This window comes from Brienomyrus brachyistius, unplaced genomic scaffold (genome assembly GCF_023856365.1).
Source record: "Brienomyrus brachyistius isolate T26 unplaced genomic scaffold, BBRACH_0.4 scaffold246, whole genome shotgun sequence".
In the NCBI taxonomy this organism is placed as follows: domain Eukaryota; kingdom Metazoa; phylum Chordata; class Actinopteri; order Osteoglossiformes; family Mormyridae; genus Brienomyrus; species Brienomyrus brachyistius.
In genome coordinates this window covers 176,909-202,616 of record NW_026042521.1, presented here as the reverse complement: position 1 = coordinate 202,616, position 25,708 = coordinate 176,909, and the positions used below count along the sequence as shown (strand labels likewise).

The 25,708-nt window shown below is 39.9% G+C and overlaps 1 protein-coding gene and 3 long non-coding RNA genes across 9 annotated transcripts in view; 1 reads left to right on the top strand and 3 right to left on the bottom strand.

Annotated features, from left to right (window-relative positions):
* Positions 1 to 428: 428 nt before the first annotated feature.
* On the bottom strand, positions 429 to 1,143 carry LOC125728338 (uncharacterized). The gene is made up of 3 exons (XR_007389038.1): positions 1,118 to 1,143; positions 762 to 846; positions 429 to 463 (listed from the first exon to the last, which is right to left on the bottom strand). It is a non-coding gene; the product is annotated as an uncharacterized LOC125728338 (long non-coding RNA).
* A 176-nt stretch (positions 1,144 to 1,319) lies between these two features.
* The window catches only part of LOC125728334 (uncharacterized), a 145,156-nt gene continuing 120,767 nt past the window's right edge, over positions 1,320 to 25,708 (top strand). The window contains exon 1 of one of the 6 annotated variants that reach the window (XM_049005323.1): positions 1,320 to 1,339. The gene's annotated coding sequence lies outside the window, so the exon portion shown is untranslated. Of the gene's footprint in view, positions 1,340 to 1,591; positions 1,679 to 5,638; positions 5,659 to 5,910; positions 5,998 to 9,960; positions 9,981 to 10,232; positions 10,320 to 25,708 lie in introns of those variants that run through there. The other 5 variants (XM_049005320.1, XM_049005322.1, XM_049005319.1 and 2 more) reach the window with 5 other exon arrangements.
* LOC125728337 (uncharacterized) lies at positions 4,748 to 5,462 on the bottom strand. The gene is made up of 3 exons (XR_007389037.1): positions 5,437 to 5,462; positions 5,081 to 5,165; positions 4,748 to 4,782 (listed from the first exon to the last, which is right to left on the bottom strand). It is a non-coding gene; the product is annotated as an uncharacterized LOC125728337 (long non-coding RNA).
* On the bottom strand, positions 9,069 to 9,784 carry LOC125728335 (uncharacterized). The gene is made up of 3 exons (XR_007389036.1): positions 9,759 to 9,784; positions 9,402 to 9,486; positions 9,069 to 9,103 (listed from the first exon to the last, which is right to left on the bottom strand). It is a non-coding gene; the product is annotated as an uncharacterized LOC125728335 (long non-coding RNA).

Below are 25,708 nucleotides of genomic sequence, written 5' to 3'. Positions count from 1 at the left end.
AAGAGACAGTTACTCAAGGTGTTAAGCAATGCCATTGCAATAACAGTCAGTCAATGATTCACAGTAGTTGCCCATGGCTTAAAATGCGTAAATTAAAGCTGTACCAAGATGTAACTGACACAATTACAATAAAATCTTAAAATCCTAACATCCTCAGACTTTTGGGCTTTTATTCGGTTAAGTGTATTGTATGGTATTGATGTGCTCCTACATACACAAAGCTAAAAATGCCCAGGAGTCCATAGTGGGAACACAATAATGTCCTTCCTCTCTGCATCATTCTGAAATGGAGATCAATATTTTACATGAAGTACTCTTACACTAGTTCTAAATAATAATCACCCAGGAAAATTTGTACTTACAGGAAGGGATTGAAGTGGCTCACAGTTGTAGGGAGGAAGCCAAGTCCGGGTGACAATGTACCTTGTCCGGCATGGTAGTGTGCACCGCCGTATAATTTTGTCTGTAAGCAAAAATATACTAGTATAAATCAACTGAATGAAATTATATTTAAGCAATTTATTCCATACTGATAGCATGCATATGAAAAAGGTCTAAGTAAAATATTAAAAGCCTCTAAAGTAAACTGAAAACCTGAGACAAACCACAGAGATCAACAAACGATGTTTATTAAAAACAATGCTTATTACTATCTACTTGTCATGTTGGTGAAATTATTAAAAGAATTTGTTATAAAGATTATCGAAAATATGTAGTAAAAATCAACAAACTCACTGCGCATGAAATCGGATGCAACATACCTTGAAAAAGCAAAGCCGCTTTTAAACGGGGATCCATGTTTACAATTTGGTTTATAAAACAATGTTCCTTTTAATGTAATGGCAACTGTAATATCAGAAAACACAATACAAAGTGTAAGGATTACTGCGCCTACGGCTTCTAACTAAATACACGTAACTGTCAGATGGTTAATAAGACTTTGCAGCAAAACGAGCAAAAATACATTTTTTTTTTAAAGTAAACATTAAACGTTTTCATGGAAAGCCAGCTCTATATGACAAGTGCTAAAACAGCTCGTCAAGCAACATAACGTTAGACTCAAATATTGTGTGCACACGATATTATTTTTATATGTTTGTCGCGTCGCTTAACTTACTTCAGGTTCGAAGACTTAGTCCAGACTCTCTCTTGGTACAAACACAGTGTAGATGGCGTGTTTCCTGTGGAGCTCCATTTTACGGCGTAAAGATTAGCCCCACTTTACGTTCTTAAAGATCACGTGTTTCCTGTGGAGCTGACATATTTCCTGTGGAGTTCCACTCTACAGTCTTCTGCAGCTGGACCCTCTTGAAAACATCCGAGAATTTCCCCACTCAAAGTAAGTGTAAACAAAATGGCTGGAAAACGGCATCTGCGCCGAGGGTTCCCGAGTGGTTCCGAATCGACAATCGTCGATGTGGAATGCACGGGAAATTCAAATTTCGTCATTCTTGGGCGTTTTCCATGCGATTTTTACGAAATAAAAATTTAAAAAAAATTCGGGTCGGAGGCATTTCGGCGGGTCGGGAGGGGACGAGAACCAATTTTTTTTTTTAAGTGGCCTAAAGGAAGGGGGAGAACTCAGTACTAACCGGAGCGTGCATCGCCTGGCACTTATCGGGACTCAGTGTTGGTCTCCTGCCTGGACTGAAAGGGGCTCCCCAGTCTGTGTGTGAAGGTGGGTGATGATGGCACGTCCGATTGTGAATAGCTTTGCAGCTGCTGATGCATTTTAATCATTAGAGGGACTTGTGAAGAAGGAGGTGCCGCCTATTAATGTTGCTTGCTTATGGCGTTATGAGCCCTGAGTGTGCATCGGTCAGGATGCATCAGTCCGTCGTTCCACCAGCCTTTATTAACAAGAGCAACTTGCTTTCGTGGGGATATACGTGTGGTTCTGCAACAACCAAATTGAACTCCCGGTAAACATCACACACCGCCAAATAACAGCAATTATCTCGTTCCGGAATGATAAATTAACAGCCTTTTATATTTAAACAATATTTAAATGAGTTAGCACAATAGCTCTGCAGCCGACTTAGCATGGGCTGACTGCACTAAGAACGCAATGTTATGCCATCCTTCATAAATAAGGTATTTAAACATACTTAAAATGCAGAACTTAAATCATAAACATAATAAAGGATTACAGTTAAGGGAGCAAACGTTAACCAAATACAAACGTACGGCTCTTGGACTGAACAAGTATGGAAGATTATAAGCACAAAAATTCAAATGGCAATTCATTTTGCAATTGTCAATTCAATATTCAATCAGAGCATGCATTTCTCATTTCAATATTTAATCTGTGCATGTAATTTGAAAATATATTTTGCAATCGGCAATTCAATGTGCAAAGTGCTTATGCAATCCTTAATTAATTTCATAATGTTTTGAATAAAAAATAGAATGACAATTCACTGAATTGCATTTCGTTTTGCCATGGGCTTTTTGCCTCTTTACTCAAATGGAAATTCATTTGGCAATTGTCAATTCAATATTCAATCAGAGCACGCATTTTTCATTTCAATATTTAATCTGTGCATGTAATTTGAAAATACATTCTGCAATCGGCATTTCAATGTGCAAAGTGCTTATGAAATCCTTAATTCATTTAAAATATTTTGAATAACAAATAGAATAACAAATCACTGAATTGCATTTCGTATTACCATGGGCTTGTTGCCTCTTTATTCAAATGGCAATGGCGTCCCCGGGAATTGCATTGCATGTTCGGGAGAAAACTCAATTTGCAATTCCCAACTGTCAGACCGCTCATCAAGGTGGACCTTCATTAACGACGTCACTTCCTTGTGCCCTCAATGGCCACCACAGGTATCTCGATGGCATGTCTCCCCAATCTGCGTGTAACCAACTGCGTGACTTGATGTAACGCCTGAGCTACATTAGTTTGCACCCTTCTCGTATCAAGTCCAGTTAAGATTGTAAGTTCCTCTACCCTCTGTGACAACACAAACCGACCTATCAAACGCATCTACTGCTGATACCCGATTAATTTCCATGTCATCTGCTAAGGCAGAAATATTTACTGCAAGCTCTTCTGCTGCCATTACTCATTCTAACTAAACGAACAAATCCGTTGAATGCTAACGAGGCCCTAAACAAGGAAGTGACGTCGTTAATGAAGGTCCACCTTTACTGCTAGTACAAATAAAGTATTAATTGTTAACAACTGTTAACTGTTAATGCTGCAGCAGCATGCTCTTTATAAACAGGCTTAAAAACACAGCCTGTACACAATTAGCAAAATGTGAAAGGGTCAGTCCGTGCCAAATCAACCAATGTCCAGAAAAGTTCCATGCGCATCATTCCTGATTTTGATGAAAACTTGGTATTTTGATCCTTATAGAGAACACTGAAAATTCCCCAAGTTTTATTGAAAAATTCAGATGCAGTCCAAAGTGAACCAAAAACTGATGTTTGCAAGTCCATAGCTTTGAAGTGCTTCCCGTGAGCTTAATTTTAATGCCAGATTCTGAAAGAGCAGGGAAAAGTATACCAGGAGAGCAATTTTCAGCTCTCTAGCATGCTTAGAAGCGAACATATGGTCTCTTGAAAACCCTTACAAATTACATGCGTGATTCGTGAGTGCAAAAAAGGGGCGTGGCACCCAAATTTGAAAGGGCCATAACTTTGGACTGCATCAGAATTTTTCAATAAAACTTGGGGAATTTCCAGTGTTCTCTATAAGGATCAAATTTTAAATACCAAGTTTTCATCAAAACCAGGAATGATGCCCATGGAGCCCCTGGTTGATTTGGCATGGACTGACCCGAAAGTACATTCATATGCTTAGTCTTGATCAACCTCTACAGAAGTTCTGTAATTTCTGTTTCATCATATTTTAACATTTACAGCATTTAGCTGACACATTTATTCAGACTGAACTGCACTGCCCAATTATAACGACAATTTAATGACATAATTTGGTAACTACATCGATAAACCAATTCTACTGTCAGAACTCATCTTCTAGGTGTTTTAATACTATTATTTAAATATCTGATTTAACATCTGATGTATCACCTTTTAATCAAAAGGCTGTACTCCACAGTACAGGTCTGTCAAGTAAGCATGTGAATTCACTGAATAAACTGAAGACATGCTGAACACAAAATAGATCAGAACGTGATCTAAAATGTACTTAACCTGGAACACTGAACAGGTTCCTGCACACTAACATAAACAGAAAATTGACCTCAAGAGTGACACATATTGGTGGCCACCAAATCATGTCCTTTTCTTAGCACATCATGAGTCGAGAAAGAACATTTCTTTTATACCTGGCTTCATCACCTAAGAGACAGTTACTCAAGGTGTTAAGCAATGCCATTGCAATAACAGTCAGTCAATGATTCACAGTAGTTGCCCATGGCTTAAATGCGTAAATTAAAGCTGTACCAAGATGTAACTGACACAATTACAATAAAATCTTAAAATCCTAACATCCTCAGACTTTTGGGCTTTTATTCGGTTAAGTGTATTGTATGGTATTGATGTGCTCCTACATACACAAAGCTAAAAATGCCCAGGAGTCCATAGTGGGAACACAATAATGTCCTTCCTCTCTGCATCATTCTGAAATGGAGATCAATATTTTACATGAAGTACTCTTACACTAGTTCTAAATAATAATCACCCAGGAAAATTTGTACTTACAGGAAGGGATTGAAGTGGCTCACAGTTGTAGGGAGGAAGCCAAGTCCGGGTGACAATGTACCTTGTCCCGGCATGGTAGTGTGCACCGCCGTATAATTTTGTCTGTAAGCAAAAATATACTAGTATAAATCAACTGAATGAAATTATATTTAAGCAATTTATTCCATACTGATAGCATGCATATGAAAAAGGTCTAAGTAAAATATTAAAAGCCTCTAAAATAAACTGAAAACCTGAGACAAACCACAGAGATCAACAAACGATGTTTATTAAAAACAATGCTTATTACTATCTACTTGTCATGTTGGTGAAATTATTAAAAGAATTTGTTATAAAGATTATCGAAAATATGTAGTAAAAATCAACAAACTCACTGCGCATGAAATCGGATGCAACATACCTTGAAAAAGCAAAGCCGCTTTTAAACGGGGATCCATGTTTACAATTTGGTTTATAAAACAATGTTCCTTTTAATGTAATGGCAACTGTAATATCAGAAAACACAATACAAAGTGTAAGGATTACTGCGCCTACGGCTTCTAACTAAATACACGTAACTGTCAGATGGTTAATAAGACTTTGCAGCAAAACGAGCAAAAATACATTTTTTTTTTAAAGTAAACATTAAACGTTTTCATGGAAAGCCAGCTCTATATGACAAGTGCTAAAACAGCTCGTCAAGCAACATAACGTTAGACTCAAATATTGTGTGCACACGATATTATTTTTATATGTTTGTCGCGTCGCTTAACTTACTTCAGGTTCGAAGACTTAGTCCAGACTCTCTCTTGGTACAAACACAGTGTAGATGGCGTGTTTCCTGTGGAGCTCCATTTTACGGCGTAAAGATTAGCCCCACTTTACGTTCTTAAAGATCACGTGTTTCCTGTGGAGCTGACATATTTCCTGTGGAGTTCCACTCTACAGTCTTCTGCAGCTGGACCCTCTTGAAAACATCCGAGAATTTCCCCACTCAAAGTAAGTGTAAACAAAATGGCTGGAAAACGGCATCTGCGCCGAGGGTTCCCGAGTGGTTCCGAATCGACAATCGTCGATGTGGAATGCACGGGAAATTCAAATTTCGTCATTCTTGGGCGTTTTCCATGCGATTTTTACGAAATAAAAATTTTAAAAAAATTCGGGTCGGAGGCATTTCGGCGGGTCGGGAGGGGACGAGAACCAATTTTTTTTTTTAAGTGGCCTAAAGGAAGGGGGAGAACTCAGTACTAACCGGAGCGTGCATCGCCTGGCACTTATCGGGACTCAGTGTTGGTCTCCTGCCTGGACTGAAAGGGGCTCCCCAGTCTGTGTGTGAAGGTGGGTGATGATGGCACGTCCGATTGTGAATAGCTTTGCAGCTGCTGATGCATTTTAATCATTAGAGGGACTTGTGAAGAAGGAGGTGCCGCCTATTAATGTTGCTTGCTTATGGCGTTATGAGCCCTGAGTGTGCATCGGTCAGAATGCATCAGTCCGTCGTTCCACCAGCCTTTATTAACAAGAGCAACTTGCTTTCGTGGGGATATACGTGTGGTTCTGCAACAACCAAATTGAACTCCCGGTAAACATCACACACCGCCAAATAACAGCAATTATCTCGTTCCGGAATGATAAATTAACAGCCTTTTATATTTAAACAATATTTAAATGAGTTAGCACAATAGCTCTGCAGCCGACTTAGCATGGGCTGACTGCACTAAGAACGCAATGTTATGCCATCCTTCATAAATAAGGTATTTAAACATACTTAAAATGCAGAACTTAAATCATAAACATAATAAAGGATTACAGTTAAGGGAGCAAACGTTAACCAAATACAAACGTACGGCTCTTGGACTGAACAAGTATGGAAGATTATAAGCACAAAAATTCAAATGGCAATTCATTTTGCAATTGTCAATTCAATATTCAATCAGAGCATGCATTTCTCATTTCAATATTTAATCTGTGCATGTAATTTGAAAATATATTTTGCAATCGGCAATTCAATGTGCAAAGTGCTTATGCAATCCTTAATTAATTTCATAATGTTTTGAATAAAAAATAGAATGACAATTCACTGAATTGCATTTCGTTTTGCCATGGGCTTTTTGCCTCTTTACTCAAATGGAAATTCATTTGGCAATTGTCAATTCAATATTCAATCAGAGCACGCATTTGTCATTTCAATATTTAATCTGTGCATGTAATTTGAAAATACATTCTGCAATCGGCATTTCAATGTGCAAAGTGCTTATGAAATCCTTAATTCATTTAAAAATATTTTGAATAACAAATAGAATAACAAATCACTGAATTGCATTTCGTATTACCATGGGCTTGTTGCCTCTTTATTCAAATGGCAATGGCGTCCCCGGGAATTGCATTGCATGTTCGGGAGAAAACTCAATTTGCAATTCCCAACTGTCAGACCGCTCATCAAGGTGGACCTTCATTAACGACGTCACTTCCTTGTGCCCTCAATGGCCACCACAGGTATCTCGATGGCATGTCTCCCCAATCTGCGTGTAACCAACTGCGTGACTTGATGTAACGCCTGAGCTACATTAGTTTGCACCCTTCTCGTATCAAGTCCAGTTAAGATTGTAAGTTCCTCTACCCTCTGTGACAACACAAACGACCTATCAAACGCATCTACTGCTGATACCCGATTAATTTCCATGTCATCTGCTAAGGCAGAAATATTTACTGCAAGCTCTTCTGCTGCCATTACTCATTCTAACTAAACGAACAAATCCGTTGAATGCTAACGAGGCCCTAAACAAGGAAGTGACGTCGTTAATGAAGGTCCACCTTTACTGCTAGTACAAATAAAGTATTAATTGTTAACAACTGTTAACTGTTAATGCTGCAGCAGCATGCTCTTTATAAACAGGCTTAAAAACACAGCCTGTACACAATTAGCAAAATGTGAAAGGGTCAGTCCGTGCCAAATCAACCAATGTCCAGAAAAGTTCCATGCGCATCATTCCTGATTTTGATGAAAACTTGGTATTTTGATCCTTATAGAGAACACTGAAAATTCCCCAAGTTTTATTGAAAAATTCAGATGCAGTCCAAAGTGAACCAAAAACTGATGTTTGCAAGTCCATAGCTTTGAAGTGCTTCCCGTGAGCTTAATTTTAATGCCAGATTCTGAAAGAGCAGGGAAAAGTATACCAGGAGAGCAATTTTCAGCTCTCTAGCATGCTTAGAAGCGAACATATGGTCTCTTGAAAACCCTTACAAATTACATGCGTGATTCGTGAGTGCAAAAAAGGGGCGTGGCACCCAAATTTGAAAGGGCCATAACTTTGGACTGCATCAGAATTTTTCAATAAAACTTGGGGAATTTCCAGTGTTCTCTATAAGGATCAAATTTTAAATACCAAGTTTTCATCAAAACCAGGAATGATGCCCATGGAGCCCCTGGTTGATTTGGCATGGACTGACCCGAAAGTACATTCATATGCTTAGTCTTGATCAACCTCTACAGAAGTTCTGTAATTTCTGTTTCATCATATTTTAACATTTACAGCATTTAGCTGACACATTTATTCAGACTGAACTGCACTGCCCAATTATAACGACAATTTAATGACATAATTTGGTAACTATATCGGATAAACCAATTCTACTGTCAGAACTCATCTTCTAGGTGTTTTAATACTATTATTTAAATATCTGATTTAACATCTGATGTATCACCTTTTAATCAAAAGGCTGTACTCCACAGTACAGGTCTGTCAAGTAAGCATGTGAATTCACTGAATAAACTGAAGACATGCTGAACACAAAATAGATCAGAACGTGATCTAAAATGTACTTAACCTGGAACACTGAACAGGTTCCTGCACACTAACATAAACAGAAAATTGACCTCAAGAGTGACACATATTGGTGGCCACCAAATCATGTCCTTTTCTTAGCACATCATGAGTCGAGAAAGAACATTTCTTTTATACCTGGCTTCATCACCTAAGAGACAGTTACTCAAGGTGTTAAGCAATGCCATTGCAATAACAGTCAGTCAATGATTCACAGTAGTTGCCCATGGCTTAAAATGCGTAAATTAAAGCTGTACCAAGATGTAACTGACACAATTACAATAAAATCTTAAAATCCTAACATCCTCAGACTTTTGGGCTTTTATTCGGTTAAGTGTATTGTATGGTATTGATGTGCTCCTACATACACAAAGCTAAAAATGCCCAGGAGTCCATAGTGGGAACACAATAATGTCCTTCCTCTCTGCATCATTCTGAAATGGAGATCAATATTTTACATGAAGTACTCTTACACTAGTTCTAAATAATAATCACTCAGGAAAATTTGTACTTACAGGAAGGGATTGAAGTGGCTCACAGTTGTAGGGAGGAAGCCAAGTCCGGGTGACAATGTACCTTGTCCCGGCATGGTAGTGTGCACCGCCGTATAATTTTGTCTGTAAGCAAAAATATACTAGTATAAATCAACTGAATGAAATTATATTTAAGCAATTTATTCCATACTGATAGCATGCATATGAAAAAGGTCTAAGTAAAATATTAAAAGCCTCTAAAATAAACTGAAAACCTGAGACAAACCACAGAGATCAACAAACGATGTTTATTAAAAACAATGCTTATTACTATCTACTTGTCATGTTGGTGAAATTATTAAAAGAATTTGTTATAAAGATTATCGAAAATATGTAGTAAAAATCAACAAACTCACTGCGCATGAAATCGGATGCAACATACCTTGAAAAAGCAAAGCCGCTTTTAAACGGGGATCCATGTTTACAATTTGGTTTATAAAACAATGTTCCTTTTAATGTAATGGCAACTGTAATATCAGAAAACACAATACAAAGTGTAAGGATTACTGCGCCTACGGCTTCTAACTAAATACACGTAACTGTCAGATGGTTAATAAGACTTTGCAGCAAAACGAGCAAAAATAAATTTTTTTTTTTAAAGTAAACATTAAACGTTTTCATGGAAAGCCAGCTCTATATGACAAGTGCTAAAACAGCTCGTCAAGCAACATAACGTTAGACTCAAATATTGTGTGCACACGATATTATTTTTATATGTTTGTCGCGTCGCTTAACTTACTTCAGGTTCGAAGACTTAGTCCAGACTCTCTCTTGGTACAAACACAGTGTAGATGGCGTGTTTCCTGTGGAGCTCCATTTTACGGCGTAAAGATTAGCCCCACTTTACGTTCTTAAAGATCACGTGTTTCCTGTGGAGCTGACATATTTCCTGTGGAGTTCCACTCTACAGTCTTCTGCAGCTGGACCCTCTTGAAAACATCCGAGAATTTCCCCACTCAAAGTAAGTGTAAACAAAATGGCTGGAAAACGGCATCTGCGCCGAGGGTTCCCGAGTGGTTCCGAATCGACAATCGTCGATGTGGAATGCACGGGAAATTCAAATTTCGTCATTCTTGGGCGTTTTCCATGCGATTTTTACGAAATAAAAATTTTAAAAAAATTCGGGTCGGAGGCATTTCGGCGGGTCGGGAGGGGACGAGAACCAATTTTTTTTTTTAAGTGGCCTAAAGGAAGGGGGAGAACTCAGTACTAACCGGAGCGTGCATCGCCTGGCACTTATCGGGACTCAGTGTTGGTCTCCTGCCTGGACTGAAAGGGGCTCCCCAGTCTGTGTGTGAAGGTGGGTGATGATGGCACGTCCGATTGTGAATAGCTTTGCAGCTGCTGATGCATTTTAATCATTAGAGGGACTTGTGAAGAAGGAGGTGCCGCCTATTAATGTTGCTTGCTTATGGCGTTATGAGCCCTGAGTGTGCATCGGTCAGAATGCATCAGTCCGTCGTTCCACCAGCCTTTATTAACAAGAGCAACTTGCTTTCGTGGGGATATACGTGTGGTTCTGCAACAACCAAATTGAACTCCCGGTAAACATCACACACCGCCAAATAACAGCAATTATCTCGTTCCGGAATGATAAATTAACAGCCTTTTATATTTAAACAATATTTAAATGAGTTAGCACAATAGCTCTGCAGCCGACTTAGCATGGGCTGACTGCACTAAGAACGCAATGTTATGCCATCCTTCATAAATAAGGTATTTAAACATACTTAAAATGCAGAACTTAAATCATAAACATAAATATAACTGCAAGCAGTGATAAGCGGTTCCAAAGCTAATGGAAAGAATAAGTGGGTAGAAATGGAGTACATGGAATAAAATGAAAAGTTCAATAATAATAGGACATAAAATAGAGACCGTAACTGCTGGGCAATGCATTTAAATAGTCAGAAAGTAGGAAATACTACTACGATAGCATGAGAAGCTAATGGACAGAATAAGTGGGTAGACATGGAGTACACAGCATAAAATGAAAAGTTCAATGGCATAAAATGAAAAGTTCAATAATAATAGGACATGAAATAGAGACTGTAATTGCTGGCCAATGCAATTAAATAGTCAGAAAGTAGGAAACAGTACTACAATAGCATGAGATCTGACATGTTGATGTTACAGTAGAAATGTTTAGTTAGGATAAGAAAAAGGGTGGATGAGAAACAGGAGGAAAATGTAATTGCATCTGCTTAGGAGAAATATCACCAATGTAGATCTGTCTGGTGAAGTGCCTGAGCTTGACTGAATATATGGTTTGGGATGATGGCATATGAACAGTGGCTGTAGCGCCCCTGTTTGACTGATCGGCACCAAAGTTGGTGGGTCTCTGTGGGAGGCCGTGCTACATTAGTGGGTAAAATTTGGTGAGAATCGGATGAAGAGTGCCTGAGATTTAGCTGTTTGATTGAAATAGGAATTGAAATGGTTTGGCCAGCAGGTGGAGCCTGCGCTCCATGGATAAATTCTATTCAATATTTTTAGGCCTTCTCAGCCAAGTTTGCTCTTAGACACATATGAACAGTCGCCGTAGCACCCCCATTTGACCGATACGGCATCAAAGTTGGAGGGTCTGTCTGTGAGCAAGTGGTACATTTGTGCATCAAATTTCGTGAGGATTGGATGAAGCAAGCCTGAGATTTAGCTGTTTGACCTAAGGTGGATCTTAGGAGTATACAGATAGTGGCCATAGCACCCCCGTTTGACCGATCGGCATCAAAGTTTGAGGGTATGTCTGTAGACCAGTGCTACATAAGTGGATCAAATTTCGTGAGGATTGGATGAAGCATGCCTGAGATTTAGCTGTTTGATTGAAATCGGCTTATAAATGATGCAGGTTGGGTGTGGCTGGTGGCCATATTATACAGAAAGGTCAGGTATTTTCTAATAATCATCCCTGACGGCAGTGTCTTGATTGACTTGACACCAGAATCACTTACATGGGGTGTAGATTGTTAAAGTTATAGGAATATTTCATTTAATCCGTTTTTAAATATCACAATGGAATGCAGATGACTGTTATTATGCAATACATATATCTTGATTTGGCATGACTCACAGAACTTGCAGTACAAAGGATTTTTACCAGTAATATGAGACTTGAACAGAAATGAGATAAATGTCACTTTCACTGGTTTTGCAGGTTTAGAGACACATATTGCATTGCTGTAGCGCCCCCGTTTGACCAATCGGCACCAAATTTGGAGGGCCCTTACCCACTACCGTCCTTGATGACATATTCAAGTTTGGTAGTGATTGGCTGAGGCAGGCCTGAGATACAGCTGTCTGATTGAAGTGGGCGTGGCACCTGTATGGTCTGGATGTGGCTGGTCGCCGTACCTTATAGAAAGTTTAGGATTTTTTGAATAATTGTATACCAGGACTGTCTCCTGATTTGAATAATACTAGATATACATAGGTTGGTTGAAAATCCAAGGAGGTTAACGAAATGTCATGTTTTTAGACTCCTATAAAATACGCAAAAGCGGAAAGAGATAGGATGAAGTTCTACATGGATTTGAATTTGGCATGGGCCAGTGCATTAGATAAGTAACAAATCTCAATTTTATCATTAACAGTTCAATAGAAATAAGCAGAAATGCAAATCCTGTCGCTGTAGCGCCCCCATGTGGACAATTGGGGTGGCCTTCGCAGGGGTTGCTAGGGGTTAGGAGACAAATGTACAAGCCTATTTTTGTTCAGATCAGCTGTTAAGCCTGTCAAAGGCCTGTCAGAATGCTGCTTGATTTTGATTGGCTGATGGTGGCTAGGGTTTTATGACTAATGACTGCCCTGATAGATTCCTGACCTCAGGCTTCAGAGTAGTACATGTATGCCAAATTTCATTTGGATCGGTGAAGGAAGTCAGGAGATATTGGCAGTTTTTAGTTGTAGCGCCCCCTATTGACGAAATGCGGCCCGCCTTCAATAGTGTCCCCAGAATTTGGTACAGAGATAGGATTTCAAATTTGGTGAAGGTAGGCTAAGGTATGGCCAAGTTATAACAGTCAGACCAATACTGGCTAAATTTACGTAGACTTTGGGCGTGGCTAGTGGCCGTATGATAGAACAATAATAGGATTATTTGAATTAGTATTCATCAGCTCAGAGACCTGATCAGTTTTATATCTCATTTGTCTGATTCCGTCAGACGGTGTAGGAATTACAAGCAAAAGTAGGTTTTGCAAATTATGCAAATTAGCAAAAAATCTAAGTAGGCGGAGCTTAATAGTCCAAATGGCAAGTTGGTAGGGCAAGGATGTCTCTATCAGTAGAAATATGAATTTCAATTATAGGACTAACAGGACAGGAGATATCAATCAAAACGCGTTAGGGGGCGCCACGGCGCCCCCATCTGGCCGACATGGTTGGGTCGGATGATATGAGTAGCGGGGAGGAATTGACATCATCCTACCAAGTTTCATAATTCTAGCACTTACGGTTTAGGCTGTACATTCAGTTTTAGGGCAGAAAAATAATAATAATAATAATCCTAAGAAAAACAATAAGGTTCCATTGCACTTCGTGCTTTGGAACCTTAATAATAATAATCCTAAGAAAAACAATAAGTTTCCATAGCACTTCGTGCTTTGGAACCTTAAATATAACTGCAAGCATTGATAAATGGTTCCAAAGCTAATGGAAAGAATAGGTGGGTAGACATGGAGTACACAGCATAAAATGAAAAGTTCAATAATAATGGGACATGAAATAGAGACTGTAATTGCTGGCCAATGCATTTAAATAGTCAGAAAGTAGGAAATACTACTACAATAGCATGAGAAGCTAATGGACAGAATCGGCTGATCATTTAGACAGAAGAAAGGCTGAAAGTATTCAATGGCATTTTATAAATGGAGCAAGGGCTCCACCTGCTAGATAATTTATTACAAAATTGCAATTGCTGCAGTTTACACAGCCTAAAGTATAATTGAAGGCTGATAAATTTGTAAAAGTCAGATGGCAGGACAGTAAAAGGAAATTGAAAATATGGACACAGATGAAGGAGTGGGTGATTAATCTTTGAATGTTTGATGGAAAATAAGGATATTTCAGCTGAATTAACTAAGGTGGGTCTTAGACATATATGAACAGTGGCTGTAGCGCCCCCGTTTGACTGATCGGCAGCAAAGTTGGTTGGTCTCTCTGGGAGGCCGTGCTACATTAGTGGGTAAAATTTGGTGAGAATCGGATGAAGCATGCCTGAGATTTAGCTGTTTGATTGAAATAGGAATTGAAATGGTTTGGCCAGCAGGTGGAGCCTGCGCTCCATGGATAAATTCTATTCAATATTTTTAGGCCTTCTCAGCCAAGTTTGCTCTTAGACACATATGAACAGTCGCCATAGCGCCCCCGTTTGACCGATCGATATCAAAGTTGGAGGGTCTGTCTGTGGGCCAGTGCTACATTAGTGGGTGAAATTTTGTGAGGATTGGATGAAGCAAGCCTGAGATTTAGCTGTTTGACCTAAGGTGGATCTTAGGAGTATACAGATAGTGGCCATAGCACCCCCGTTTGACCGATCGGCATCAAAGTTTGAGGGTATGTCTGTAGACCAGTGCTACATAAGTGGATCAAATTTCGTGAGGATTGGATGAAGCATGCCTGAGATTTAGCTGTTTGATTGAAATCGGCTTATAAATGATGCAGGTTGGGTGTGGCTGGTGGCCATATTATACAGAAAGGTCAGGTATTTTTTAATAATCATCCCTGACGGCAGTGTCTTGATTGACTTGACACCAGAATCACTTACATGGGGTGTAGATTGTTAAAGTTATAGGAATATTTCATTTAATCCGTTTTTAAATATCACAAGGGAATGCAGATGACTGTTATTATGCAATACATATATCTTGATTTGGCATGACTCACAGAACTTGCAGTACAAAGGATTTTTACCAGTAATATGAGACTTGAACAGAAATGAGATAAATGTCACTTTCACTGGTTTTGCAGGTTTAGAGACACATATTGCATTGCTGTAGCGCCCCCGTTTGACCAATCGGCACCAAATTTGGAGGGCCCTTACCCACTACCGTCCTTGATGACATATTCAAGTTTGGTAGTGATTGGCTGAGGCAGGCCTGAGATACAGCTGTCTGATTGAAGTGGGCGTGGCACCTGTATGGTCTGGATGTGGCTGGTCACCGTACCTTATAGAAAGTTTAGGATTTTTTGAATAATTGTATACCAGGACTGTCTCCTGATTTGAATAATACTAGATATACATAGGTTGGTTGAAAATCCAAGGAGGTTAACGAAATGTCATGTTTTTAGACTCCTATAAAATACGCAAAAGCGGAAAGAGATAGGATGAAGTTCTACATGGATTTGAATTTGGCATGGGCCAGTGCATTAGATAAGTAACAAATCTCAATTTTATCATTAACAGTTCAATAGAAATAAGCAGAAATGCAAATCCTGTCGCTGTAGCGCCCCCATGTGGACAATTGGGGTGGCCTTCGCAGGGGTTGCTAGGGGTTAGGAGACAAATGTACAAGCCTATTTTTGTTCAGATCAGCTGTTGTTAAGCCTGTCAAAGGCCTGTCAGAATGCTGCTTGATTTTGATTGGCTGATGGTGGCTAGGGTTTTATGACTAATGACTGCCCTGATAGATTCCTGACCTCAGGCTTCAGAGTAGTACATGTATGCCAAATTTCATTTGGATCGGTCAAGGAAGTCAGGAGATATTGGCAGTTTTTAGTTGTAGCGCCCCCTATTGACGAAATGCGGCCCGCCTTCAACAGTGTCCCCAGAATTTGGTACAGAGATAGGATTTCAAATTTGGTGAAGGTAGGCTAAGGTATGGCCAAGTTATAACAGTCAGACCAATACTGGCTAAATTTACGTAGACTTTGGGCGTGGCTAGTGGCCGTATGATAGACCAATATCAGGATTATTTGAATTAGTATTCATCAGCTCAGAGACCTGATCAGTTTGATACCTCATTTGTCTGATTCCGTCAGACGGTGTAGGAATTACAAGCAAAAGTAGGTTTTGCAAATTATGCAAATTAGCAAAAAATCTAAGTAGGCGGAGCTTAATAGTCCAAATGGCAAGTTGGTAGGGCAAGGATGTCTCTATCAGTAGAAATATGAATTTCAATTATAGGACTAACAGGACAGGAGATATCAATCAAAACGCGTTAGGGGGCGCCACGGCGCCCCCATCTGGCCGACATGGTTGGGTCGGATGATCTGAGTAGCGGGGAGGAATTGACATCATCCTACCAAGTTTCATAATTCTAGCACTTACGGTTTAGGCTGTACATTCAGTTTTAGGGCAGAAAAATAATAATAAAATATAACTGCAAGCAGTGATAAGCGGTTCCAAAGCTAATGGAAAGAATAAGTGGGTAGAAATGGAGTACATGGAATAAAATGAAAAGTTCAATAATAATAGGACATAAAATAGAGACCGTAACTGCTGGGCAATGCATTTAAATAGTCAGAAAGTAGGAAATACTACTACGATAGCATGAGAAACTAATGGACAGAATAAGTGGGTAGACATGGAGTACACAGCATAAAATGAAAAGTTCAATGGCATAAAATGAAAAGTTCAATAATAATAGGACATGAAATAGAGACTGTAATTGCTGGCCAATGCATTTAAATAGTCAGAAAGTAGGAAGCAGTACTACAATAGCATGAGATCTGACATGTTGATGTTACAGTAGAAATGTTTAGTTAGGATAAGAAAAAGGGTGGATGAGAAACAGGAGGAAAATGTAATTGCATCTACTTAGGAGAAATATCACCAATGTAGATCTGTCTGGTGAAGTGCCTGAGCTTGACTGAATATATGGTTTGGGATGATGGCATATGAACAGTGGCTGTAGCGCCCCCGTTTGACCGATCGACATCAAAGTTGGAGGGTCTGTCTGTGGGCCAGTGCTACATTAGTGGGTGAAATTTTGTGAAGATTGGATGAAGCAAGCCTGAGATTTAGCTGTTTGACCTAAGGTGGATCTTAGGGGTATACAGATAGTGGCCATAGCACCCCCGTTTGACCGATCGGCATCAAAGTTTGAGGGTATGTCTGTAGACCAGTGCTACATAAGTGGATCAAATTTCGTGAGGATTGGATGAAGCATGCCTGAGATTTAGCTGTTTGATTGAAATCGGCTTATAAATGATGCAGGTTGGGTGTGGCTGGTGGCCATATTATACATAAAGGTCAGGTATTTTTTAATAATCATCCCTGACGGCAGTGTCTTGATTGACTTGACACCAGAATCACTTACATGCGGTGTAGATTGTTAAAGTTATAGGAATATTTCATTTAATCCGTTTTTAAATATCACAAGGGAATGCAGATGACTGTTATTATGCAATACATATATCTTGATTTGGCATGACTCACAGAACTTGCAGTACAAAGGATTTTTACCAGTAATATGAGACTTGAACAGAAATGAGATAAATGTCACTTTCACTGGTTTTGCAGGTTTAGAGACACATATTGCATTGCTGTAGCGCCCCCGTTTGACCAATCGGCACCAAATTTGGAGGGCCCTTACCCACTGCCGTCCTTGATGGCATATTCAAGTTTGGTAGTGATTGGCTGAGGCAGGCCTGAGATACAGCTGTCTGATTGAAGTGGGCGTGGCACCTGTATGGTCTGGATGTGGCTGGTCGCCGTACCTTATAGAAAGTTTAGGATTTTTTGAATAATTGTATACCAGGACTGTCTCCTGATTTGAATAATACTAGATATACATAGGTTGGTTGAAAATCCAAGGAGGTTAACGAAATGTCATGTTTTTAGACTCCTATAAAATACGCAAAAGCGGAAAGAGATAGGATGAAGTTCTACATGGATTTGAATTTGGCATGGGCCAGTGCATTAGATAAGTAACAAATCTCAATTTTATCATTAACCAGTTCAATAGAAATAAGCAGAAATGCAAATCCTGTCGCTGTAGCGCCCCCATGTGGACAATTGGGGTGGCCTTCGCAGGGGTTGCTAGGGGTTAGGAGACAAATGTACAAGCCTATTTTTGTTCAGATCAGCTGTTGTTAAGCCTGTCAAAGGCCTGTCAGAATGCTGCTTGATTTTGATTGGCTGATGGTGGCTAGGGTTTTATGACTAATGACTGCCCTGATAGATTCCTGACCTCAGGCTTCAGAGTAGTACATGTATGCCAAATTTCATTTGGATCGGTCAAGGAAGTCAGGAGATATTGGCAGTTTTTAGTTGTAGCGCCCCCTATTGACGAAATGCGGCCCGCCTTCAATAGTGTCCCCAGAATTTGGTACGGAGATAGGATTTCAAATTTGGTGAAGGTAGGCTAAGGTATGGCCAAGTTATAACAGTCAGACCAATACTGGCTAAATTTACGTAGACTTTGGGCGTGGCTAGTGGCCGTATGATAGACCAATATCAGGGTTATTTGAATTATTATTCATCAGCTCAGAGACCTGATCAGTTTGATACCTCATTTGTCTGATTCCGTCAGACGGTGTAGGAATTACAAGCAAAAGTAGGTTTTGCAAATTATGCAAATTAGCAAAAAATCTAAGTAGGCGGAGCTTAATAGTCCAAATGGCAAGTTGGTAGGGCAAGGATGTCTCTATCAGTAGAAATATGAATTTCAATTATAGGACTAACAGGACAGGAGATATCAATCAAAACGCGTTAGGGGGCGCCACGGCGCCCCCATCTGGCCGACATGGTTGGGTCGGATTATCTGAGTAGCGGGGAGGAATTGACATCATCGTACCAAGTTTCATAATTCTAGCACTTACGGTTTAGGCTGTACATTCAGTTTTAGGGCAGAAAAATAATAATAATAATAATAATAATAATAATCCTAAGAAAAACAATAAGTTTCCATAGCACTTCGTGCTTTGGAACCTTAATAATCCTAAGAAAAACAATAAGGTTCCATTGCACTTCGTGCTTTGGAACCTTAATAATAATCCTAAGAAAAACAATAAGGTTCCATTGCACTTCGTGCTTTGGAACCTTAATAATAATAATCCTAAGAAAAACAATAAGTTTCCATAGCACTTCGTGCTTTGGAACCTTAAATATAACTGCAAGCATTGATAAATGGTTCCAAAGCTAATGGAAAGAATAGGTGGGTAGACATGGAGTACACAGCATAAAATGAAAAGTTCAATAATAATGGGACATGAAATAGAGACTGTAATTGCTGGCCAATGCATTTAAATAGTCAGAAAGTAGGAAATACTACTACAATAGCATGAGAAGCTAATGGACAGAATAGGCTGATCATTTAGACAGAAGAAAGGCTGAAAGTATTCAATGGCATTTTATAAATGGAGCAAGGGCTCCACCTGCTAGATAATTTATTACAAAATTGCAATTGCTGCAGTTTACACAGCCTAAAGTATAATTGAAGGCTGATAAATTTGTAAAAGTCAGATCGCAGGACAGTAAAAGGAAATTGAAAATATGGACTCAGATGAAGGAGTGGGTGATTAATCTTTGAATGTTTGATGGAAAATAAGGATATTTCAGCTGAATTAACTAAGGTGGGTCTTAGACATATATGAACAGTGGCTGTAGCGCCCCCGTTTGACTGATCGGCACCAAAGTTGGTTGGTCTCTCTGGGAGGCCGTGCTACATTAGTGGGTAAAATTTGGTGAGAATCGGATGAAGCATGCCTGAGATTTAGCTGTTTGATTGAAATAGGAATTGAAATGGTTTGGCCAGCAGGTGGAGCCTGCGCTCCATGGATAAATTCTATTCAATATTTTTAGGCCTTCTCAGCCAAGTTTGCTCTTAGACACATATGAACAGTCGCCATAGCGCCCCCGTTTGACCGATCGACATCAAAGTTGGAGGGTCTGTCTGTGGGCCAGTGCTACATTAGTGGGTGAAATTTTGTGAGGATTGGATGAAGCAAGCCTGAGATTTAGCTGTTTGACCTAAGGTGGATCTTAGGAGTATACAGATAGTGGCCATAGCACCCCCGTTTGACCGATCGGCATCAAAGTTTGAGGGTATGTCTGTAGACCAGTGCTACATAAGTGGATCAAATTTCGTGAGGATTGGATGAAGCACGCCTGAGATTTAGCTGTTTGATTGAAATCGGCTTATAAATGATGCAGGTTGGGTGTGGCTGGTGGCCATATTATACAGAAAGGTCAGGTATTTTTTAATAATCATCCCTGACGGCAGTGTCTTGATTGACTTGACACCAGAATCACTTACATGGGGTGTAGATTGTTAAAGTTATAGGAATATTTCATTTAATCCGTTTTTAAATATCACAAGGGAATGCAGATGACTGTTATTATGCAATACATATATCTTGATTTGGCATGACTCACAGAACTTGCAGTACAAAGGATTTTTACCAGTAATATGAGACTTGAACAGAAATGAGATAAATGTCACTTTCACTGGTTTTGCAGGTTTAGAGACACATATTGCATTGCTGTAGCGCCCCCGTTTGACCGATCGGCACCAAATTTGGAGGGCCCTTACCCACTACCGTCCTTGATGACTTATTCAAGTTTGGTCATGATTGGCTGAGGCAGGCCTGAGATACAGCTGTCTGATTGAAGTGGGCGTGGCACCTGTATGGTCTGGATGTGGCTGGTCGCCGTACCTTATAGAAAGTTTAGGATTTTTTGAATAATTGTATACCAGGACTGTCTCCTGATTTGAATGATATCAGAATTACATAGGTTGGTTGAAAATCCAAGGAGGTTAACGAAATGTCATGTTTTTAGACTCCTATAAAATACGCAAAAGCGGAAAGAGATAGGATGAAGTTCTACATGGCTTTGAATTTGGCATGGGCCAGTGCATTAGATAAGTAACAAATCTCAATTTTATCATTAACAGTTCAATAGAAATAAGCAGAAATGCAAATCCTGTCGCTGTAGCGCCCCCATGTGGACAATTGGTGTGGCCTTCGCAGGGATTGCTAGTGGTTAGGAGACAAATGTACAAGCCTATTTTTGTTCAGATCAGCTGTTGTTAAGCCTGTCAAAGGCCTGTCAGAATGCTGCTTGATTTTGATTGGCTGATGGTGGCTAGGGTTTTATGATTAATGACTGCCCTGATAGATACCTGACCTCAGGCTTCAGAGTAGTACATGTATGCCAAATTTCATTTGGATCGGTCAAGGAAGTCAGGAGATATTGGCAGTTTTTAGTTGTAGCGCCCCCTATTGACGAAATGCGGCCCGCCTTCAACAGTGTCCCCAGAATGGGGTACGGGGATAGGATTTAAAATTTGGTGAAGGTAGGCTAGGGTATGGCCAAGTTATAACAGTCAGACAAATACTAGCTAAATTTAGGTAGTTTTTGGGCGTGGCTAGTGGCTGTATGATAGACCAATATCAGGGTTATTTGAATTAGTATTCATCAGCTCAGAGACCTGATCGGTTTGATACCTCATTTGTCTGATTCCGTCAGACGGTGTAGGAATTACAAGCAAAAGTAGGTTTTGCAAATTATGCAAATTAGCAAAAAATCTAAGTAGGCGGAGCTTAATAGTCCAAATGGCAAGTTGGTAGGGCAAGGATGTCTCTATCAGTAGAAATATGAATTTCAATTATAGGACTAACAGGACAGGAGATATCAATCAAAACGCGTTAGAGGGCGCCACGGCGCCCCCATCTGGCCGACATGGTTGGGTCGGATGATCTGAGTAGCGGGGAGGAATTGACATCATCCTACCAAGTTTCATAATTCTAGCACTTACGGTTTAGGCTGTACATTCAGTTTTAGGGCAGAAAAATAATAATAAATATAACTGCAAGCAGTGATAAGCGGTTCCAAAGCTAATGGAAAGAATAAGTGGGTAGAAATGGAGTACATGGAATAAAATGAAAAGTTCAATAATAATAGGACATAAAATAGAGACCGTAACTGCTGGGCAATGCATTTAAATAGTCAGAAAGTAGGAAATACTACTACGATAGCATGAGAAGCTAATGGACAGAATAAGTGGGTAGACATGGAGTACACAGCATAAAATGAAAAGTTCAATGGCATAAAATGAAAAGTTCAATAATAATAGGACATGAAATAGAGACTGTAATTGCTGGCCAATGCATTTAAATAGTCAGAAAGTAGGAAACAGTACTACAATAGCATGAGATCTGACATGTTGATGTTACAGTAGAAACGTTTAGTTAGGATAAGAAAAAGGGTGGATGAGAAACAGGAGGAAAATGTAATTGCACCTGCTTAGGAGAAATATCACCAATGTAGATCTGTCTGGTGAAGTGCCTGAGCTTGACTGAATATATGGTTTGGGATGATGGCATATGAACAGTGGCTGTAGCGCCCCTGTTTGACTGATCGGCACCAAAGTTGGTGGGTCTCTCTGGGAGGCCGTGCTACATTAGTGGGTAAAATTTGGTGAGAATCGGATGAAGAATGCCTGAGATTTAGCTGTTTGATTGAAATAGGAATTGAAATGGTTTGGCCAGCAGGTGGAGCCTGCGCTCCATGGATAAATTCTATTCAATATTTTTAGGCCTTCTCAGCCAAGTTTGCTCTTAGACACATATGAACAGTCGCCATAGCGCCCCCGTTTGACTGATCGACATCAAAGTTGGAGGGTCTGTCTGTGGGCCAGTGCTACATTAGTGGGTGAAATTTTGTGAGGATTGGATGAAGCAAGCCTGAGATTTAGCTGTTTGACCTAAGGTGGATCTTAGGAGTATACAGATAGTGGCCATAGCACCCCCGTTTGACCGATCGGCATCAAAGTTTGAGGGTATGTCTGTAGACCAGGGCTACATAAGTGGATCAAATTTCGTGAGGATTGGATGAAGCATGCCTGAGATTTAGCTGTTTGATTGAAATCGGCTTATAAATGATGCAGGTTGGGTGTGGCTGGTGGCCATATTATACAGAAAGGTCAGGTATTTTTTAATAATCATCCCTGACGGCAGTGTCTTGATTGACTTGACACCAGAATCACTTACATCGGGTGTAGATTGTTAAAGTTATAGGAATATTTCATTTAATCAGTTTTTAACTATCACAAGGGAATGCAGATGACTGTTATTATGCAATACATATATCCTGATTTGGCATGACTCACAGAACTTGCAGTACAAAGGATTTTTACCAGTAATATGAGACTTGAACAGAAATGAGATAAATGTCACTTTCACTGGTTTTGCAGGTTTAGAGACACATATTGCATTGCTGTAGCGCCCCCGTTTGACCAATCGGCACCAAATTTGGAGGGCCCTTACCCACTACCGTCCTTGATGACATATTCAAGTTTGGTAGTGATTGGCTGAGGCAGGCCTGAGATACAGCTGTCTGATTGAAGTGGGCGTGGCACCTGTATGGTCTGGATGTGGCTGGTCGCCGTACCTTATAGAAAGTTTAGGATTTTTTGAATAATTGTGTACCAGGACTGTCTCCTGATTTGAATGATACCAGATTTACATAGGTTGGTTGAAAATCCAAGGAGGTTAACGAAATGTCATGTTTTTAGACTCCTATAAAATACGCAAAAGCGGAAAGAGATAGGATGAAGTTCTACATGTCTTTGAATTTGCCATGGGCCAGTGCATTAGATAAGTAACAAATCTCAATTTTATCATTAACAGTTCAATAGAAATAAGCAGAAATGCAAATCCTGTCGCTGTAGCGCCCCCATGTGGACAATTGGTGTGGCCTTCGCAGGGATTGCTAGGGGTTAGGAGACAAATGTACAAGCCTATTTTTGTTCATATCAGCTGTTGTTAAGCCTGTCAAAGGCCTGTCAGAATGTTGCTTGATTTTGATTGGCTGATGGTGGCTAGGGTTTTATGACTAATGACTGCCCTGATAGATTCCTGACCTCAGGCTTCAGAGTAGTACATGTATGCCAAATTTCATTTGGATCGGTCAAGGAAGTCAGGAGATATTGGCAGTTTTTAGTTGTAGCGCCCCCTATTGACGAAATGCGGCCCGCCTTCAACAGTGTCCCCAGAATGGGGTACGGAGATAGGATTTCAAATTTGGTGAAGGTAGGCTAAGGTATGGCCAAGTTATAACAGTCAGACCAATACTGGCTAAATTTACGTAGACTTTGGGCGTGGCTAGTGGCCGTATGATAGACCAATATCAGGGTTATTTGAATTATTATTCATCAGCTCAGAGACCTGATCGGTTTGATACCTCATTTGTCTGATTCCGTCAGACGGTGTAGGAATTACAAGCAAAAGTAGGTTTTGCAAATTATGCAAATTAGCAAAAAATCTAAGTAGGCGGAGCTTCATAGTCCAAATGGCAAGTTGGTAGGGCAAGGATGTCTCTATCAGTAGAAATATGAATTTCAATTATAGGACTAACAGGACAGGAGATATCAATCAAAACGCGTTAGAGGGCGCCACGGCGCCCCCATCTGGCCGACATGGTTGGGTCGGATTATCTGAGTAGCGGGGAGGAATTGACATCATCCTACCAAGTTTCATAATTCTAGCACTTACGGTTTAGGCTGTACATTCAGTTTTAGGGCAGAAAAATAATAATAATAATAATAATAATCCTAAGAAAAACAATAAGGTTCCATTGCACTTCGTGCTTTGGAACCTTAAATATAACTGCAAGCAGTGATAAGTGGTTCCAAAGCTAATGGAAAGAATAAGTGGGTAGAAATGGAGTACATGGAATAAAATGAAAAGTTCAATAATAATAGGACATAAAATAGAGACCGTAACTGCTGGGCAATGCATTTAAATAGTCAGAAAGTAGGAAATACTACTACGATAGCATGAGAAGCTAATGGACAGAATAAGTGGGTAGACATGGAGTACATAGCATAAAATGAAAAGTTCAATGGCATAAAATGAAAAGTTCAATAATAATAGGACATGAAATAGAGACTGTAATTGCTGGCCAATGCATTTAAATAGTCAGAAAGTAGGAAACAGTACTACAATAGCATGAGATCTGACATGTTGATGTTACAGTAGAAACGTTTAGTTAGGATAAGAAAAAGGGTGGATGAGAATCAGGAGGAAAATGTAATTGCACCTGCTTAGGAGAAATATCACCAATGTTGATCTGTCTGGTGAAGTGCCTGAGCTTGACTGAATATATGGTTTGGGATGATGGCATATGAACAGTGGCTGTAGCGCCCCTGTTTGACTGATCGGCACCAAAGTTGGTGGGTCTCTCTGGGAGGCCGTGCTACATTAGTGGGTAAAATTTGGTGAGAATCGGATGAAGAATGCCTGAGATTTAGCTGTTTGATTGAAATAGGAATTGAAATGGTTTGGCCAGCAGGTGGAGCCTGCGCTCCATGGATAAATTCTATTCAATACTTTTAGGCCTTCTCAGCCAAGTTTGCTCTTAGACACATATGAACAGTCGCCATAGCGCCCCCGTTTGACCGATCGACATCAAAGTTGGAGGGTCTGTCTGTGGGCCAGTGCTACATTAGTGGGTGAAATTTTGTGAGGATTGGATGAAGCAAGCCTGAGATTTAGCTGTTTGACCTAAGGTAGATCTTAGGAGTATACAGATAGTGGCCATAGCACCCCCGTTTGACCGATCGGCATCAAAGTTTGAGGGTATGTCTGTAGACCAGTGCTACATAATTGGATCAAATTTCGTGAGGATTGGATGAAGCACGCCTGAGATTTAGCTGTTTGATTGAAATCGGCTTATAAATGATGCAGGATGGGTGTGGCTGGTGGCCATATTATACAGATAGGTCAGGTATTTTTTAATAATCA